This window comes from Diabrotica virgifera, chromosome 5 (assembly GCF_917563875.1).
Source record: "Diabrotica virgifera virgifera chromosome 5, PGI_DIABVI_V3a".
NCBI lineage: Eukaryota > Metazoa > Arthropoda > Insecta > Coleoptera > Chrysomelidae > Diabrotica > Diabrotica virgifera.
The window spans coordinates 89,552,066-89,572,996 of record NC_065447.1 but is presented as its reverse complement, the minus strand read 5'-3'; the positions used below and the strand labels follow the sequence as shown (position 1 = coordinate 89,572,996).

The following is a 20,931-nucleotide window of genomic DNA, read 5'->3' as shown; positions in this document are numbered from 1 at the left end:
TGTGGTATATTTGATTTAAAATGGATTAAGGAATTTTTTGTAATTTGGCAACAATGTCAACTTAGATCTCTGACGTACATAATGACGTACATCGAGATTTATGCTGTTCCAACTGTATGTATGTTGCATTCCATGTCTTTTTATTCTGTATTCTGTGTCAATCTAAGATGAACATTATTGGTGCAGTATGACATTTGACACCATCATCCTCTCTTCTCTTACTAACATCTTTGGTTTTATTGGTGAAATCAGCTGAAGTTGTATGTTGTACTGCGCTCACGCGAAGAGAACTTTACGAGAACTCCATTATTAGATTTTACAATTTGACAATTTCTGAACTGAAGTGACAAAAATTAGTGGACAAATGATCTGTTTGTTAGTGAAATAGAATATAAAATTACAGTTACAAAATATCTTATGAAAAAATTAACAGTAAGTCGTCTTTCACATGTCATTAATTCTGTAATTTCTAAAATTATAAAGCATATAGGAAACAAGTTTCTCCATTTCTTGGCACTCTACCAAAGTGTATTTTTTAGATCACAGAAGCTTTGTAGTTGATTGAGAGTGTTGAGCTGTAGGTACTGTAGTTTAGTGTTTGTACTTCATCAACCCTCGACTATATACCTTAAAGTCCCTTGTGATAGATAAAGAAAAACTAAAAATACGGAAGATTTACATGAGATCTAACCTTGTCCTTGTCAGACTGAATAAGAAGGTAATTGCGTTTCTCTTTGTGTTTAATAATAACGTGTCATTTATTTTCATACTGTTTAAAAATTGTACTTGTCATGCTACACTATTTTTGTTTTTATAATTTGGGAGAAAGTTTTCCTGGACAATATTGCACTTTCTCTTCCTCTACTATTACCCAACAGTGTTATAGTTACAACATTTTCCTCAAAACCAACAGTAGCACATGACTATAAGGAAAATCTGTTAAAATTTGACAGGTTTATTTGTATTTATTTTTAGTTTGTGATTAAAGGTCTAATACCTTTAGTCCAGAGAAATAAGGTTTTTATCGGGACACTTGAGCAGCCAGGTTGCAAATGGGTTTTTGGGGTACTATATACCTAATACATTATACATACAAAAATGCCCGTTACAGTTCGGACAAGAATTTTAGTTATTAACAAATCAATGGCTTAGAACCATAGTGACGTAACTACAAAAAACACAATTTCTAATAAAGTGAAATAAAGGTTTTTAAAACAGGGTAAACGCAAATTACTAAATATTTAATGGAATTATACCAACCGAAAGTATTTTTTAGTATAAAATAAAGGTAGGAGAAACAGAATTTGTAGTAAAATGTATTATTTTATGTTTTTGGTAAAAATGATATAGATTTTAGTTACACCTATAGGTAGTTACGTTTTTGTTACACTAAAAAATGTAGATACGTTTAATCTTAAATGATCGTTTTAATAATAAAAATAAAAAAAATAAACAGTATTTATTAAGCGAAATACTAAAAAATACAAAAAAATTAATATTAATCACTATCTTCTTGATTGGATATATTTTCGTTCCCATATGTTCCATGACACTCGTTTAAAGAAGCATAAAAACATGTTTTGGGAATAACATCTTGACAAAGCTCCATAAGATTTTTATATTTTTTAGAGGAGATAGCCATGGCACTTGTATAGATTACTTACACAAACATTGGTTGAAACATCCAATTCAAGAAAAGCTTCTGAATCCATTTCGTACTTAAAAAACACTGTGTTTGGGCATTCTTTTTTAAACTGAAACCAAACGACTTTAAGCCAATTTATTTTGTTGCAATTTGTATCTATTTTTTATTATGTATAGTTTTCTGTGTCAAGCTATTAAAATCGAAAAACGCTGTTTGATCCATTTCAGTTACCCTGTACTTTAAATTTCTGGATGCTGCTCTTATAATCGCATACCAACCAGATGGATCAAAAATGTCTACATTTCGACTTTTTTTTCTATTTGCGCATGGACAGAATCACATTCCATCATGGAATGGCCAGGTTAAAAAAAAACTGGTTAATTATAGAAACACTCTAAATTTTTAACGGCATAGAGAAACATTGAAACCATATTAACATTTCGATTCTGTCCACCGCACGTGTCTGAAAAAAAATTATACTCACTGTGCAGTTGATTTTCAGATAAATGTTTCCAGATGCATGAAGCAATCTCGACTGAACCGCGTTTAGCCATTCCTTCATGCCAAACATAATTATAGGCATCTTTGGAAGCAACATTAAAAACTGTTAAATTATAGACAGCTAATCTGCGTTTGTAAAAAAGTTTTTTTGCATTAGTTTTTGGGCAATAGCGGACTGCTTCTAGATCGAATTCAGCTAAGAAACAATCACCAGCAAGTGCCTTTTCTTTTATGGAATTCTTCATATTTCTGGCTAATGTTTTTATTTTTAAATGGCTTGCGTGCTCACTCTGTTTTGTAGCTTGTTCGTTTGCTGACAAGTGATCAAATACGAAACATTTGTCGCACAAGTCCTTCCTGGGAGTATGAAATGTTAAACTCTGTATTAAAAATATTTCTGTATTACCACAGCTTTTCTGGATTCAATTTTTTATATAAGTAGTCTTCTGTATAGAGGTTGTACATTATTTGAACATTTAAGTCGGATGCCAGATATTGCTTACCAGTATCTTTTCGGCAGTAATGAGACAGTACTCGAGGAAATAAATTTATATGTATCAATAATATTCTGTTTAGCAATTTCAGGACGTTTATTTGCAGGTATGTGATGACCTATTTTGTCAGATTGTATTATATTTTCCTAAGTGCGTTTAGATAGAATTCTCCTTACAAAAGTTTCAGATATGTCTAAAGTTTATTTTTACTATTATCCTAAAAAGGCATTTTAAAAATCTAAAACTAAAACCATTACTGTTAATCTCTAACCTGAGCTGGTAGGATTAAAATCTGGATCAGCTAAAGAGTCATCAGAATTTATGGTATCCTCAGTGTAATCTATAAAGGTAATAGTTTAAAATATATAGTTATTATTGTAATTGGTATATTATGAATTATACTTACGATTTTCGCGAACCATACTTTTTTCCCCTAGACATATTTATTGACAGTTATTATGTAATTTATTAGAAATTAAATAATTAAGCGCACATAAACAATATCTCCAACAACACACAATAATTTGGAACTATAAGCAATTTATAGGTTAGAACTGTGTCGCAAGGTAAACTTTATAAGGGACGGTTAGTGCCAAAAGAATGTATCGCCCGTTACGAGCTTACTTTACAATATTGATTTATGAACCCAAATAACGTAAGCGCTCTTACTTTACTATGGGCCAAAACAAAAATGTTTTTTTGTACTTACGCGTAATGCCATCTTCTTAAATATTTATAGTAGCTGTTCCGTTTCTTTGGCACTAAATCTTTACACCTTAGACATACTTTTGGCTATCTTAACTCAATTTCGCCAATTTTGTAGTTACGTCACTATGGCTCTAAGCCATCGAAATAAGGGTCAAAAATGGCAGTTTTTTCGTTTAAATCGGTACAGGTAAAAATAGGATAATTAAATATCTTATTTATAGTATTCTTCTTTTAGTAGATGAGCCAATGTTTAAAACGGCAGTTTTTTAATTTTGGTCTGATTATTTGTTGCTTCGAAAATTGCAAAATAAAACTAAAATTTCGAAAATAAAAAAATTGCTATAACTTTCACGAAAGTGATCTTACAACTTTTATATTTCACAAAAAGTTGAGTCAAAGAGTCCATATACTGCACAAAAAATTTTAAGACGATTCGTCAATTAGTTTAAATTTTATTCAATTTGTTTATTCCAAAGAGCTTTTTTTGTAATGTTATTGTTCAGAAAATAATATTTATATAGAAATTCTGTGAAAACAACATGAAAGAACAATAGTCTTGTTTTCAAATTATTGAAGAAAATCATTAAAAAGTAATTTTTGTCACTACGAAAACATTTTACTAAAGTAGAGTCATTTTTGGCTTGTAAACAATTTGAATAGCTTTGTTAATATTGACTGTAGAGTAAATTTACCTTAGAATTTCAAAAGCTGGTATTTTTACACAAATTTTCGAGAAAAAACTTTTTGCCTAGGTTAATTACGGTCAAAGTTAGCCACTTTTATTATTTAATTCACAGTTACTTCAATATACATAAAATTCTCCTGTAACAGTGTTAGTTACCACACTACTCCGAAACGGCTTGGCCGATTTTTATGAAATTTTACAAGTATATCCTATGGGACTGAGAATAGGTTTCAATCTATTTTTCATACCCATAGGTTATAAGGGGGGTTGCCCCCCTGACATTTTTTTTATTTTTTTGGACAAAATTGTCTATCTTAATTTTGTATGATGTAGGATTAAAAAATACATACAACCCTTAATTTACACTTTTCCATCACCAACCCCTATTTGTTAATACCGATCTATATATTTACATCTATAAAATTCTCCTGTCACAGTGTTAGTTGTCATACTCCTTCGAGACCGCTTGACCGATTTTTATGAAATTATATATGTATATTCGGTATATCTTAGAATCGGTCGTAATCTATTTTTCATATCCCTGAGTGATAAGGGGAACTCCCCCTAACACTTTGAAATGTTAGGTGGGGATTTACGTACATAACATACTCTACAAGACTACGAGTACATATACAATTTAAAAAAATTATTATCAAAATCCATCAACAAGCTCTGGAGATATTAATCGCAGCATATGTTTGAAGAATCAGTTTCATTTTTTGAGTGCACGGATTTTAATAATTCATTTCCACCGACCACAAATCGATTTCGTTAGAACGTTATTTTTAAAGCTTTATTAACAACTCTGTTAAAGTTTAAAGTTTACTCAAATTTTTACACATAAACTATATACTTTCAACTTCGAAATGACTCTAGTTGGGTTGCTTAATTGTTATAAACAAAGTAGCTGCAAATTAAATAAAAAAAGTGGCTAACTTTGACTGTAATTAACCTAGGCAAAAAGTGTTTTTTCAAAATTCGTAAAAAATACCAGCTTTTCAAATCCCAAAGTAGTTCTAATCTACAGTCAATATTAACAAAGTTATTCAAATTGTTTATGAACTAAAAATGACCCTACTTTGGTAAAATGTTTTCGGAATGATAAAAATGACTTCTTAATGATTTTTTAAAAATATTTTGAAAACATGACTTTTCTTCTTTCATGTGGTTTTCACAGAATTGCTATATCATTACCATTTTCTGAACAATAATATTGCGAAAAAAAGCTCATTGGTATAAACAAATTGAATAAAATTTAAAGTAATTGACGAATTGTCTTAAAAATTTTTTGTGCATTATATGGACTGTTTGTTCCAACTTTTTATGCAATATGAAAGTCTTAAGGTCATTTTCACAAAAGTTATAGCAATTTTTTTATTTTCGAAATTTTAGTCTTATTTTGCAATTTCTGAAGCAACAAATGATCGAACCGAAATTCAAAAACTGCTATTTTAAACCTTGGCTCATCTACTAAAAGAATAACAGTATAAATAAGATATTTAATTACCCTATTTTTACTGGTAGCGATTTAAACGAAAAAACTGCCATTTTTGACACTTACTTTTTAATAACTAAATTTCTCGTCCGAACTGTGACGGGCATTTTTGTGTGTATAATGTATTAGGTATATAGTACCCAAAAAACCCATTTGCAACCTGGCTGCTCAAGTGTCCCGAACATGGTATATTTTTGCCTTATTTCCCTGGAGTACTTGTGGTCAACTTTAAATTAGTTTTAATTTAATACTTAAACCAGAGGTTTTAATATTATGATCAACAAACAATCAGCTACATAGCAGCATCACTATGTATGGTATATCATCTGTTTGAAGACTGATATTTGCCACTGACTAAATGTATCAAAGTAATGTGTAATGCTACAGTGTGAATATAGTCTGGGCTGATTATCGGAGAATAGGCCATTTTTGGGAAAAGTTATTTACCAGCAATTTTATTGCTGGAATCGAATTATAAGATCCTATATATTAATAATATAGGTATGCAAAGTCCTCAGATAGTGTGCTACTTTTTTTATAAACAAAATGGCGCCCGAAAATCTATAACTCCGAAGATTTTAATTTTACAACAAAAACACCCAAATAAAAATTCACCGTGATTAAATTCTGCATAGAGACGTGTTTTTCCCGATCTGCTCGGATGAAAATTTTCCTCGGAAAATGCGGGTTTTCCCAACAAAATCTTTAATTTTCAAATAAAGTTTTAGATAAGTAATTATCTACCAATAATTAAATCATTTGGTGACTTAAAAGCCTTCTTGGCTTAGATTATAGTTCCAGAAGCTGATGAAAATTAAACGAATATTTTAGCAACAATTCAATTGTTAATTAATAATTTACGGCCGCAATAATAACCAAAATAACTATGATACACTGATCAAACTTTGAAATCTTATAAAGATGAGATGCCTATTTAATATTTTGTAGACAAAATAAAATTTTTTTATTTTTTTTGCATTATCTTTAAATGTTTAAAAAAAATAGTTATAAACAAATTAACGTTTCTCAGAAAGTTTTTATTATATTGTAATTTTAAAAAATAGCTAAAATGCGCATTTCAAATATCTTGAAAATGAATGCTTTAATACTTTTTTGCAACCATTTGCAAAAAAGTTATGAAACAGCAAAGTAAACATACGATTTCTACGGTGTTTATAATTTTTTTTAATTCTTTCAAAGCGTAGAAGTGAGTTTAAAGTACAAGCTAATTATTTACAAAGAAATATCGATTATCAGTTTAATGCTTATATTTTAATTAAAGATTATAAATATATTTTTTTGTAATTTACACGCGCGAAAGTAGAATAATACAGCACTGTAACTAAAATCTTCACTCGGAGCGACGACGGGCCGCGCGAGACGTACACTTTTATAAATAATGCATGCTGCGTGTCAGTCGCTTCGAGTGAACATTTAAGCTCCGACTCTGTCTCAGACCTACTTTTGCGCTAAAAATTACAAAAAAAAGTATTTTTAATCTTTGATTAAAATATAACCATTGCACTAATTTTTGACATTCTTTGTGAGTAATCATATTATACCATAGACTCACTTTTAAGCTTTGAAACAATTAAAACAAATTATAAACAACGGAGAAAACGTATATTTATTTTGCTGTTTCATAACTTTTTTGCAAATGGTTGGAAATTTTTTTTAAAGCATTCATTTTCAAGACCTATGAAATACGCATTTTAAGTATTTTATAAAATTAGAATATAATAAACAATTTCTGAGAAATGTTCATTTTTTTATAACAATTTTTTTTAAACATTAAAGATTATGCAAAAAAATGAAAAATTTATATTTTGTCGACAAAATATTAAATAGGCATCACACCTTTATAATCTTTCTAAGTTTAATCAATGTCTCATGATTATTTTGGTTGTTATTGCGACTGTAAATTGTTAATTAACAATTGAATTGTTGCTAAAATATTCGTTTCATTTTCACCGGCTTCTGAATTTATAATCTATACCAAGAAAGCTTTTATTTCACAAAGCTATATAATTATTGATAAATAATTACTGGCCCAAAAAATTTATTTGAAAATTCGAGATTTTGTTGGGAAAACCCACATTTTCCGAGGAAAATTTTCGTCGGAGCAAATCGGAAAAAACGTACTTCTATTTAGAATTAAATTGGGGTGAATTTTTATTTGAGTGTTTTTGGTGTAAAGTTAAAATCTTCGGAGTTAGAGAGCAATAATTGAAAAAAATAAGATTTGTCGGCGCCATTTTGTTTATAAAAAAAAGTAGCACACTATCTACGGACTTTGCATACCTATATTAATAATATATAGGATCTTATAATTCGATTTCAGCAATAAAATTGCTGGCAAATAACCTTTCTCTGTACTTTACTAAGAATACCAGCGTATTATAACTTTTTTTTTTCAAAATTTAAAGATTATGCAAAAAAAAGAAAAATTTATATTTTGTCGATAAAATATTAAATAAGCATCTCATCTTTATAATCTTTATAAGTTTGATCATTGTATCATGATTATTTTGGTTATTATTGCGATCGTAAATTGTTAATTAACAATTGAATTGTTGCTAAAATATTCGTTTAAGAGGATCGGTACGTATTTTCGGCTGCAATGCTATTCAAATGGCGATTCATTTTTTTCGAATCCTGAGAAAACTAATAAGTATTTTTGAAAAATTTAAACGCAGAATGAAAGATTACGTTATTAGCGAGGGCCGAAAGTCCCTGAGAACTTCTATAATGTTTATTTTAATAAGTTACAGGGGTGAAAAACTAAGAGAAAATTTAGTGTGATTTTTAATTTCAAATATCTCATTCAAAATAAACTTTTTATTTATTCTAAGGGACTTTCGGCCCTCGGTAATAATTTAGTCTTTCATTCTGCGTTTAAATTTTTCAAAAATATTTATTGGTTTTTTCAGGATTCGAAAAAAATGAACACAATCCGTGGTAATATTTTCCAAATCTATCTTTGTCTTACAACGCACTCAGCCGAATATAATCTTGTCAGCATATATTGTCAGTCATAGACACTGACAATCAGTGACAATTTTAAATATTTGACATTGCATCGTGAATATTTTAAGTTATTGATTAAATATTATTGATATATAGTGTATTTGATAAATAATTGATTTAAGACGTGAACTTAATAAAAAGTTATTTATTGTGTATTATTTGTGGAAGATCCAGGCACAGAATACATCAGGATAATATATTCTGTGATCCAAGTAATTTGTTGTTAAAGATGTTCAAAATTGTAATCTTTCCGTAATAATATTATTAAAAAATCACTTTTCCTCTTTTCTCGATTGAATATTAGTTTTTGTTGTACAAATAAATTATTACAATCACTGAATACATAGTTAGTGAAAAAATTATCACATTTATTAACTGAATTAATAATTTGCAATTATAAAAATAACAGTTATCCAAGAACATTCAAAAGCCATCTCTTTAAATTAATGATGACATTTTCAAGTAGAATGACATTCTAGTAATGTTTACATATCCATGCCAGTGTGAATTTTACTACACGTAATTTGCCGTGTAAAGACAGAAAAAGTAGGGATACACGTAAAATATTTGCGAATTATGTACCCATAGCCTTAATTTTCACCGGCTTCTGGAATTACAATCTATACCAAGAAAGCTTTGACGTCACTAAGTTATTTAATTATTGATTAATAATTACTTACCTAAAACTTTATTTGAAAATTAAAGTTTTTATTAGGAAAACCCGCATTTTCCGAGGAAAATTTTCGTCGGAGCAAATCGTGAAAAACATATCTCTATGCAGAATTTAATTGCGGTGAATTTTTATTTGGGTGTTTTTGTTGTAAAGTTAAAATCTTCGGAGTTATAGAGAAATAATTGAAAAAAATACGATTTGTCGGCGCCATTTTGTTTATAAAAAAAGTAGCACGCCTTCTGCGGACTTTGCATACCTATATTATTAATATATAGGATCTTATAACTCGATTCCAGCAATAAAATTGCTGGTAAATAACTTTTCCATGAATTTTGCTAATTAGCCCAGAGTAATAAGAAATTTAAAAAAACTGCACATTCAAAAATCTTAATTTACATTTTTTTATAATATAGTAGTTCCATTTTATCTTTTCCTGTGTGGCACGATTCATTTTCAAACAAATTAAATCAAAACTGACTGACAAAATTTTGACTTAATTTGTTTGAAAATGAATCGTGACGCATGGGGAGTGAAGAACAATATCACACTTCAGGATGTACAGTGGAACCCCAATAAGTCGGCCTCCGACAACCCGGAAGTCCGGCTAACCCGGACCGATTTTCATCAGACAAAATAAACAGTTTTTTTTTTGCTTTGACTGAGTTTTTTACCAAGAAATAAACAATACTTTAGACAACTGTACGTAATTTAGATGTATTGTGCATAATATATTTCATGTTTTTGTAATTATAATGTGTATTTTATTAATTTTTTCCATATTCTCCGGCTAGCCCGTATTTTCGATAACCCGGATCGGCCGTGGTCCCGATTAATCCGACTTATCGAGGTTCCACTGTAGTGTCAAAAGTTAGAATAGCAATGATGATTGCCAACCTTCATCACAGAGGTGGCACATAAAGAAGAATAATATCACTCTTTCAGATCATAGGGTCTTGTTTTATGTAAAAATGGTGGATTGAATATTTGATGCAGTGGATCATTAGAACTGAGAAAAGTGGATAACAATATGTTTCTTCTTCTCCTTGTAGTGCCTATATTTTTAGCATCGTGGCGACCATCATGGCAATCTCTACTTTGTACACAGCTGCCCTGAAAATATTTGTGGTTGTTGTGTTGAACCACATACATAGATTTTTCAGCCAGGAAATTCTTCGCCTTCTTGGTCCCCGCTTTCCTTCTACTTTACCCTGCAAGATTAGTTGCAGCAGTCCTTATCTCTTGCTGTTCCTCATGATGTGACTGAGGTATTCAATTTTGGCTGTTTTTATTGTGGTTAACAGCTCCTTTTCTTTTTGCATTCTCAACAAAACAAAGGATTCAACTATAGAGCCACATTTCGAAAATCTCAATTTTCTTACAGGTGGTGGCTTTGAGAGTCCATGATTTGTGTATTGATAATTTTTTGGAATGTCACTTATAAGTGTTTAAATTGTGAAAATTATTGTAAAAATGGATAAAACATAATTCAAAAAGTCATAAAAATTCTCATAGAAAATGAAGTCCTGCCAGAAGAATCCCATAGAAAATCTGTCGCAATCCTTTCTTGAATTTTATGAGAGATTTTCGTAGGTCCGATAAACAACATTTAACAGTAACTGAATTAATGAGAAGAGGAGCCCAAATTTGGAGACAGATGAGCGAAAAAGACTACAGTAGAACCTCGCAAATCCGAACCCCGCTAATCCGAACTTTCGGCAAATCCGAACCAACAGAAAGTGAACAAAATTAAAAAAGTCACGACAAAAACTTAAAAACATGTTTATTATACAGAGTAAAACCAGAAATTAAACAATGTTGGATTAACCTTCCGCCGGTAACGTGAATTCTTGTAACATAGTTGGTAACGTCGGTCTACGACACCGACTTTTTTAATAATGAATATCTTAGGTTGTGATTTTCTGTTAATATTTTGATGTGACTAAATGTTTAACATAACTATATTTAAATAACCATATAGTAAGAAATGATCAGTATTTATTTATATTCGGGAAAAAATGCACGTTAAAAAATTGGCTTCTTTTAGATACTAACATAATTGACAAACAATTTACAAAAACATGTCAAGTTTTTGAAACAAAATATCAACAAACATATCGACAAGGGTTGAAATGTCACAAAAAAAATAAAATTATTCAACAAATGTCCAACACAAACTGAAATTATTGTCTGTTTGTTTCCTCATTTTTTTATACACTCCACTGCACCGCACTGTATGGTTCTGGTTCGGAATTAGCAACAATTTCGTCAAAAAGTTGTTGCAACCTGATTTGTTCTCTTTCATAATCAATATTCACATACAACTCCTAAAATTAATATCTATTATTTAAACTGACTATGGACCAAAAACAACAAAAACTTACCGTTAAGTATAACATAAATGTAACCTCTTGTCTCTCACACCGTCAGGTCAAATAACATAATATGTTATTATGAACTCATAATAACATATTATGTTATTTGAACTCATAATAACATTCATATTATGAACTATCCACACTTGGCCATAGATTTTTCAAGACTAAATAGTGTGATGAGAATTTGAAAGCTACCTGGCCGCGCGGACAAAAAAATATGCGCATTTGAGTTTTACCGCGAAAAATCCATTACGTCGGTGTCAAGGACCGTACGTTACCACTCGAAGGTTAATAGGGCTTTGACATTTAAAATTTCTTAAAAATTAATACGTACTTCATACGTCGTAGTGCTTATAAAGGTTACATATAAACTTACTTCAATTCTCTTGCAGTTAAGTTCAAAAATATTGTCCACACTCTTGCGAGAACGTTTTGCGACTCAACATCAAGGACAACGAAAGCTTTGAATTATTAGTTAGGCTAACTTTCGGATAATCCGAACTTTTCGGAATCCGAACAGGCTGTCCTCCCAATTAGTTCGGATTTGCGGGGTTCTACTGTATATTTGATTCCTTTTTGTAAATTTTAAAATCAATTAGTGTTGATTAATATAATCAAAATCTAACCATTGTGTACCTGAGTTTATATTATGTACAATAATTATTTGCTTCAAATAAACTCTATTATTATTTTGTAGTAATGAAACAAAGACTTACTCACAATCATTTAATTATACTTTGACGACCGGTTTCGATCTCTACATTATTCAGATCATCTTCAGGTCGGCGTTACAAGTAGTTAAATGCTACAATTAAAGAAAAACCAGAGTTAGAACATTGTCTGGTTGCACAAATGTTAATAGAAAGCTAAATTCGAAAACATTTTTTGAAATAAAGGTTTGCAACTGTTGACATTTCAGAAATGCGATACATACAAATGCACACTTATGAGTAACAGATACTCATAAGCATGTATAAGCAAATGGATGCATGCAGTTTATGAATATTTGTTGAAAAAGTTAAAAAATAAAATTTTTTAAAAATTAAAAATTAAAAAAACTAATTAAAATATTAATCAAAATTAAATATGCTTCCAAAATTCAAAAAATAATAATAATAGATAGTAATATTGCTCTGATGTACTTACATGCCGTTACAAGGGATGCGTTGCCACTTAGTTGTTAACATGTTAATACGTCCAACTTATGCTAATAGGTTAGCTGGGAGAGGAATAGGGCAAACAGACATGTTTGACAAAAACACAAAAAAAAATTACTGTGTTTTGACCTACGTAACATGTCTGTTTGCCCTATTCCTCTCCCAGCTAACCTATTAGCATAAGTTGGACGTATTAACATGTTAACAACTAAGTGGCAACGCATCCCTTGTAACGGTATGTAAGTAGATCAGAGCAATATTACTATCTATTATTATTATTTTTTGAATTTTGGAAGCATATTTAATTTTGATTAATATTTTAATTATTTTTTTTTTATTTTTAAAAAATTTTATTTTAACTTTTTCAACAAATATTCTTAAACTGCATGCATCCATTTGCTTATACATGCTTATGAGTATCTGTTACTCATAAGTGTGCATTTGTATGTATCGCATTTCTGAAATGTCAACAGTTGCAAACCTTTATTTAAAAAAATGTTTTCGAATTTAGCTTTCTATTAACATTTGTGCAACCAGACAATGTTCTAACTCTAGTTTTCTTTAATTGTAGCATTTAACTACTTGTAACGCCGACCTGAAGATGATCTGAATAATGTAGAGATCGAAACCGGTCGTCAAAGTATAATTAAATGATTGTGAGTAAGTCTTTGTTTCATTACTACATTTAATATGGACTCACATATGCAACCCATTCAATATTTCTATTATTATTATTATAAATCATGACATTTGAATAGATTAGCCATTTTTTGAAATGCAGATCTTGCAGTCTCTATACTACATTAATTAGATTTCTAGGGAATTCGTCCAAATTGGTGTTCCATCTTAGAGATCATCATACATTTTGTTTTCTTAGTGTTTAGTGAAAGTTTGTATCTCTGACTTACTTCTGTGTTTCTATTCATTAACTCCTGGAGAGCTTCTGTGTCATCTGTGTATCTTACGTTATTGATACATTCTCCATTAATTCGAATTCCTACTTCAACATCTTGAAAGTCCTCTGATTTCAACATCACTGCTTCTTGAAAGATTTCCTCATAGTATATGTTAAAGAAGACTCTCATTCACACTTACAAGACCTTTATTCGACCCGTCATGGAGTACAAATCATGTATCTACTCTCTTTGTTCAAGACAAAAACAAGAGTGGTTGTTGAGGACAGAACGTAGAATCTTGCGTAGATGCAACTATGAGCACTGGCGATATCCCTCAAACGAAATCCATAACATCTCGAACACCCCCAAAATCACCGAGAGAATAAACTCTCTGAACAGGAACTTCACAATCAAAGTAATCAACGGCCCCCCTTCCGACACACAAGAATCTCTCAAATGTTCCTGTTCATCTTCCGGCCACGTACTCCACCGAAAGCCCAAACGCAAAAAGATTCATGTACCGTCCGCTCTAATGCAAACATGCATTGACGAACTCCCGGTGGAGTACGAAAACATCCTTGAGGCTACCCCGTTAGCCTACCGTACCCACCTCTAACATTTCCTCTTCCCTACCCCGAACAGGGAGAAGTTGGTTTTTTGCGGTTTCCCAACTTCATTGCACAATTATACCTGTTCGTCCCAAGAAAATAGCCGCAACTATTTTCTCCACTCGAACGCACACTGTCCACGCTGCGCTCAAAGCCACCTCCTGACCGCCGACGAGGGACGCAGGTTCGCCTGTCGTTGTACAATGGTTTCTAGGGAGACTGGTCGAGAGCAAAGCACGGACAGTACACGTAAATGTCTATGGAACCAACAACAATCCATCAAACTTTCTTCTCTGTTGACTTCTTAGCCTTCTGGACACCACCGTCCGGCATAACCCAGGATCCAAGAACACCAGGACACGGCGCTTGCCCCAGTGTGTTTTTCGGACTGTTTGCTTTTGCTGCCAACACAATACATTCACCTCAAACCCTGAAGAGGACAAAATCCTAAACGGGGAAGCACATTGCACGCATTTCTTCTAAGCATTTTCTAGACAAGCAAATCAAAACAATGTGATGATGATATGTTAAAGAGCAGTGGTGATAGTATACATTCGTGAGGGACCACACATTTGATTTTTATATTGTAGGATTCTCCTGCCTCTGTCTGGATAGACGATGTTTGATTTCACTACAGATTGCTGATAATTCTTAAATCACAGGTGTTTATTCCAATATTGGTTAATATCTCCATTAGTTTGTAGTGCTTTATTGTAATACAGTGATGAGTACGCTAATAACTGGCAAAATAACCAAAAGATGGAAAACATAATACGTTATGAAATAAAAGAAGATAAAACTAGTAGAGGTCTAAACTTATTGATACAATATTAACGGATTATTATAAATTTATATTATTACACAGTTTCCTACCTTTAGACATATCAGAGGAGTATGACAACTGTCACTGTGACAGGAGAATTTTATAAAATTGTCCTGTTACATATGTCACTATGTAATCTTCTTGTTGTCTTTTTTCCTTATGTCTATTAAGGTGTCGAATTATGGTAGGTTGTTTCTTTCACCCATTTTTCCACTCTATTCTGTTTTGGGGTAGGCGTTTCATTTCTTCTTTCTTTTTCCCTCGTGCATTTCCTATGTCCTCTATTTGATCCCTCCAATTCTTTCGGGGACGCTCTCTTCTCCTTTTTGGTCGTGTTTCCCATTTCCAGAATTTTCCTGGGCATATTTTCTGGTTTCAATCTTATCACATATCCATACCATTCTAGTTGTTTATTTTTCATGATATAACATTGGCTCTATTTCAGTTCTTCTTATTTCTTCATTTCTTATTCTATCCCATTTTGATTTTCCTGCGATTTTTCCTAAGTGTTTCATATCCATCGCTTCTATTTTTGACTCATGTTTCTTTTGTATTGTCCAATTTTCACTTGCATAGGTTATTACTGGTCTTTGTATAGTATGTATTATGAATCTTCCTTTTCACTTCCATTTGTATGTCTTTATGTCCTAGTATGGGTTTATTTAAGGCATAAAATATTCGTGTCAATTTGTTTCCTCTGTGTACTATTTCAGCGTCTATTCTCCCATCGTCAGTTATTATACTCCCTAGGTATCCATAGGTTGATACTTTTTCTAATGTTATCTGATAGCACTTTATCTCTTTGTTGTGTAGGTCCTCCTTGTTATGTATTATCATTATTTTGGTTTTGTCTATGTTACAAAAGAGATTTGAATGTTACAAAAGAGATTTGAAAACTATGTAATGTTAATTTATAGTTTTCTATCAATTTTACACTTCTACTAGTTTCATCTCTTTTTATTACACAATGTATTATGTTTTCCATCTTTTGCCTTATTTTGTCGGTTATTAGCATTCTCATCACTGTAGACCATAATATGTTTACAAAACTAAAAAAAATGATTGCAACTTTTACTAAAGACGAGATGATTGATTTCTTTTTTATTTCTTTATTGTTTATATGATAATTAAACACCTAATTAGTAAATAAGTTAAATGTAAAGACACTTCTAGATAACCTATTAATCTTTTGTAAAAACTTTCATTTTTTTGGTTTTTGATTGTCTAGAGTAGAGAATGACCAGAATAGTCCAAAATGGAACAATTAAAATTACCTGTTTTTTTCTTATTTAAGGGCAGCCAAAGTCCGAAATACATGCTTACGGATATTGACATGGATTTTATACAGTACAGTGCAAATGTCTGGAATTAATTCATTATTTTGGAAGCCACCGACTTTAAGGAAAAATCCTGAAACAGGTCCATTTTTAATTTTAAATTATGACTTTTTGACATATACAGGGTGTCCAGAAACTCTACCGACAAACGAAGACAGGAGATTCTTCAGATAATTTTAAGATAATTTAACCCAATTCACTTAGTCCGAAAATGCTTCCTAAAGGAGCTAGAGCTCTTTGAAGATGGCGTCTTATAATTAGTTTTTCTTAAATACCTCCAGAACGCTTCTATTTAGAAAAACAAAAATTGGTACGCGTATTTATCTTCAAGATATAAATCTAATCTATCCACTGCAAATTTCTAGTACCGATCATAGGCGTCCGTTTTGGGTAGGGCAACGGTTATTTTATCACATAACTTTTTTATCTTTATTTTTTATGCATTTCTGACACTGGATTATTAAATTGTGAAGTATTCTAGTACTAAAAGGTACTCTTGTTTTCAATCGGTAGGACACACCGTTTTCTAGAAAAATCGATTTGAAAATTTTTCGCTTTTTGAATTAAAAAAAAAATTTCAAAAAAAAACTGTTTAGAAAGACGAAAACTGGTACCTACATTTATTTATATTCCAGAGATAAATCGATTTCATTAATTGCGAATTTCTAGTACTGGTCATAGGCGTCCGTTTTGGGTAGGTCAACAGTTATTTTATAGCATAACTTTTTTCTCTTGAATTTTTGAGCATTTTTGACACTAGATTATTAAATTATGAGGTATTCGAGTACTAAATACTTCGTTTTTTGTTGAAAAGTTCTTTCATTTTTTTTTTCAAATTCCAAAAACGAAAAACTTTCAAATCGATTTTTCTAGAAAACGGTGTGTCCTACCGACTTAAAGCAAGTGTACCTTTTAGTACTAAAATACCTTACAATTTAATAATCCGGTGTCAAAAATGCATAAAAGTTAAGGACAAAGAAGTTATGCGATAAAATACCCGTTGCTCTACCCAAATCGGACGCCTATGACCGGTACTAGAAATTTGAAATTGATGGAATCGATTCATCTCTGAAAAGTAAATATGCCTACAAATTTTCGTTTTTCTAAATATAAGCATTCTGGAGGTATTTAAGAAAAACTAATTTCATGACGCCATCTTCAAAGAGCTCTAGCTCCCTTGGCAAGCATTTTCGGACTAGGTAAATTGGGTTAAATTGTCTTAAAATTATCTGAGGAATCTCCTGTCTTCATTTGTCGGTAGAGTTTCTGGACACCCTGTATACCGTACTAGTGACGTATCCATCAGGCAGTGATGACGCAATCGATGATTTTTTTAAAATGAGAATAGGGGTCGTGTGCTAGCTCATTTGAAACGTTATTCAATTCTCTATTTATTCATATAAACATTGACATAATTATTTATACAGGGTGTCCTAGAAAAAATATTTTGAATTAAATTAATTTACACAAAAAGAAGAATAATATATATGTAATATTTATTTAATTCAAAATACATTCTATTGCTGTCAGAAAACAGAAAAAAATGTTTAAGTATTTTATAAATAAACATTGCTTTTCGCTTAAATGTAATGTTCAAACTGCCAAGAGACAGGCGGGTGGCAGCTTGAACATTAAAATTAAGCTAAAAGCAATGTTTATTTATCAAAAAACTTTTTTTTCTGTTTTCTGACAGCAGTATAGTGTATTTTGAATTAAATAAATTATGTACATTCTTCTTTTTGTGTCAATTAATTTAATTCAAAAAAAATTTTCTTGGACACTCTGTATAAATAATTATGTTAATATTTATATTACTGAATAGAGAACTGAATAACCTTTCAAATAAGCTAGCACGCGACCCCTATTATTACCTAAAAATATCATCGATTACGTCATCACTCCCAGACGGATGACATCACTAGTTTGATATAATAATATGTCAAAAAGTCATAATTTAAAATTAAACATCGACCTGTTTCAGGATTTTTCCTTAAAGTCGCTGGCTTCCAAAATAATGAATTTATTCCAGACATTTGCACCATACTGTATAAAATTAATGTCAATAGCCGCTATATATGCATGTATAGCACTAAAAAAGGTTTCCTGGTGTCCAAATCTGTTAGTACAGTAAAACCTGCCATATCCGGATCAATGTGGCGACAGACCGATCCGGATATGAAAAAATCCGGATATCAAGACCACTACTTCTTTTACAGTCTCTGAAACGTTTTCTCCTTCATACATTTCAGTAATCAACGCCGTCAATAACTTTCGTCGATAGACACGTTTTATAGATTCTATAATACATTATTTCGCCATTTTTTAGTGCGCTGTCCAACAGCAGGACTGCCCTTCTCGGTAGATTTTGGTAGCTCCGGACGGCGCAGAACCGTCCGGATATGGGGAGGTCCGGATATGACAGGTTGTACTGTATTTGTAAATGTACTGTTTTTCCAAACCCTTACTGATTTCAACACCCTGGGATCTACACACGCTAGCATCTGTAAATGTACTGTTTTTTCAAACCCTAACTGATTTCAACACCCTGGTGTCTACACACGCTAGGCTCTGTAAATGTACTGTTTTTCCAAACCCTAACTGATTTCAGCACCCTGGTGTCTACACACGCTAGCATCTGTAAATATGCGTACCAGTAGCTTTATAGCGTATTAGAGTGTTTTATGTTTTTGCGATTTCCCGAATACTAGGTTTTTAACTTTTGATGTCAAATATCTCTGGATCCTTAGATGATAGAAAGTTCAAATTTTTACAGTAGTTGTAGATAGACAATATCAAGTGTCGCGTTAAGTTTTATTGAAAAATATACAAAAACAAGTAAAATAAAAAATAAAATCTAAACTTTTTTGGGTTTTTTTTGTAAGAGTATTTTAAAAAAATTTAAAATAAATGTTTCTTTCACTCAACTTTACAAAAGTCGACGCGGCACTAAACAATACATCTAATTTCAAAATAACACAAAAATTAGGCCTCTAAGTGCTTTGGTTACAGAGCTATGTGACATAATGTTAAAATTGTGGTTAAATGGGACTTCGGGTGCCCTTAAATGCCAAATTTATGTACTACTTTGAAGTTGGTATATTCAAAATTATATTTCTTCATGCCACTAAATCTCTAAAAATCTTATGAACAAGCTGAATTTTGCTGATGTCAATTTTGGGATCCCAAAAAAAGAGTGCAGCTTTCATATGTAAGTTTTGTATTTTATCACAAATAAAGTGACTTTCCATAAAGATGTTAAATAAATAATTGTTCAATTTTTGCCATTTTTACTATTCTAATGAGATCAATAAAATTTATCACTTCCATTGACCAGTCACTAAAGACCTTCCATTGATAGACTAATCTTATGTTTGATCTAAAATATTTAAATGTCCATCTTATCAATACTACAAGTACATTTTTCGAGACTACACAACGTCAGCTACAAATTCTACCCAATGCCGCCTTTGTGACAGCATTTTCCATAAGGTAAGATCGTATTGCCTCATATTTGGCGCCAAAACTCAAAATCGAAATTTCAGGTTACAGGTTTTCAAGATTAAAAAGCTAAATCAGCGCATCATCAAGACAGAAAACGTGTTCCAATATTGGAGCTTTATTTTTGAATATTTGGTTGAGTTATTTGGCACACATGTACGTAATAAAGTAAAGCATATCGGTACAGAGCCCAATTTGAGAAATATGGTAGTACAGTTGAACCCCGATTATCCGTGTGCGGATTATCCGGGCTGCGGATTATCCGTCCTATGATTTTCTATTACTCAAATTGAATTTTGGTTTTGACAACCTTGTCAAAGAATTAATTTGTGTATGTATTTTCATATTAATTAAATTAATTGATTAAGGTTTGGTCATTTTTTAAAGACTCGTAGAAAAAATATTGTTCCTAACGCTTGCAGAAAGTCTCTTTTCCGCACTTGACTGCTTGCCGAACTCCCGCTTCGCGTCGTTCGGCAAACTGCAGTCGCGTGCGGAAAAGTATGACTTTCTGCACTTGTTAGGAAAATAACTATTTTCAATTTAATTGTGGCTTATTTCCCATCTAAATAGTTAATTATTCATTTTGATTTTTGTCAATAGGATTTTTTTGCATCTTGTTAAGGTCACAAAATTGACAATATCAGCAAAATGCACCTTGATCGTCTCTTTTTTTAAAATCAAATGTTTGGAGAATTTTATAAAATGTTACAAAAATTAATTGTAACTCGCCAAAACAAAGAACATTTCAATTTTTTATGTTGTTTATTAAACAGGTGAACCTTTTTTACAATTGTAATGTCAGGTATACATAAAATTACCAAACTGCCTATGTCCAAAAATAATTAACCCAGAATCGGTCACGCTGTTAGCAAAAATTAAACATTTTATCCTTTTTCGTGATAACTTGATGAAAAATTTGGCAACATAGTTTTCCACTCGTAAGTGCCTGGAGGAAAAGTGTAGTAATGCGTATGTTCAAGGGTTCCGGACATCACTCAATATGAGT

The 20,931-nt window shown here is 31.4% G+C and overlaps 1 protein-coding gene across 2 annotated transcripts in view; it reads left to right on the top strand.

Annotated features, from left to right (window-relative positions):
* Window positions 1-226: 226 nt before the first annotated feature.
* Window positions 227-20,931, top strand: part of LOC126884287 (E3 ubiquitin-protein ligase UBR2) — a 155,376-nt gene continuing 134,671 nt past the window's right edge. The window contains exons 1-2 of one of the 2 annotated variants that reach the window (XM_050650215.1): window positions 227-432; window positions 540-718. The gene's annotated coding sequence lies outside the window, so the exon portion shown is untranslated. The remainder of the gene's footprint in view (window positions 433-539; window positions 719-20,931) is intronic. The other variant, XM_050650216.1, reaches the window with a different exon arrangement.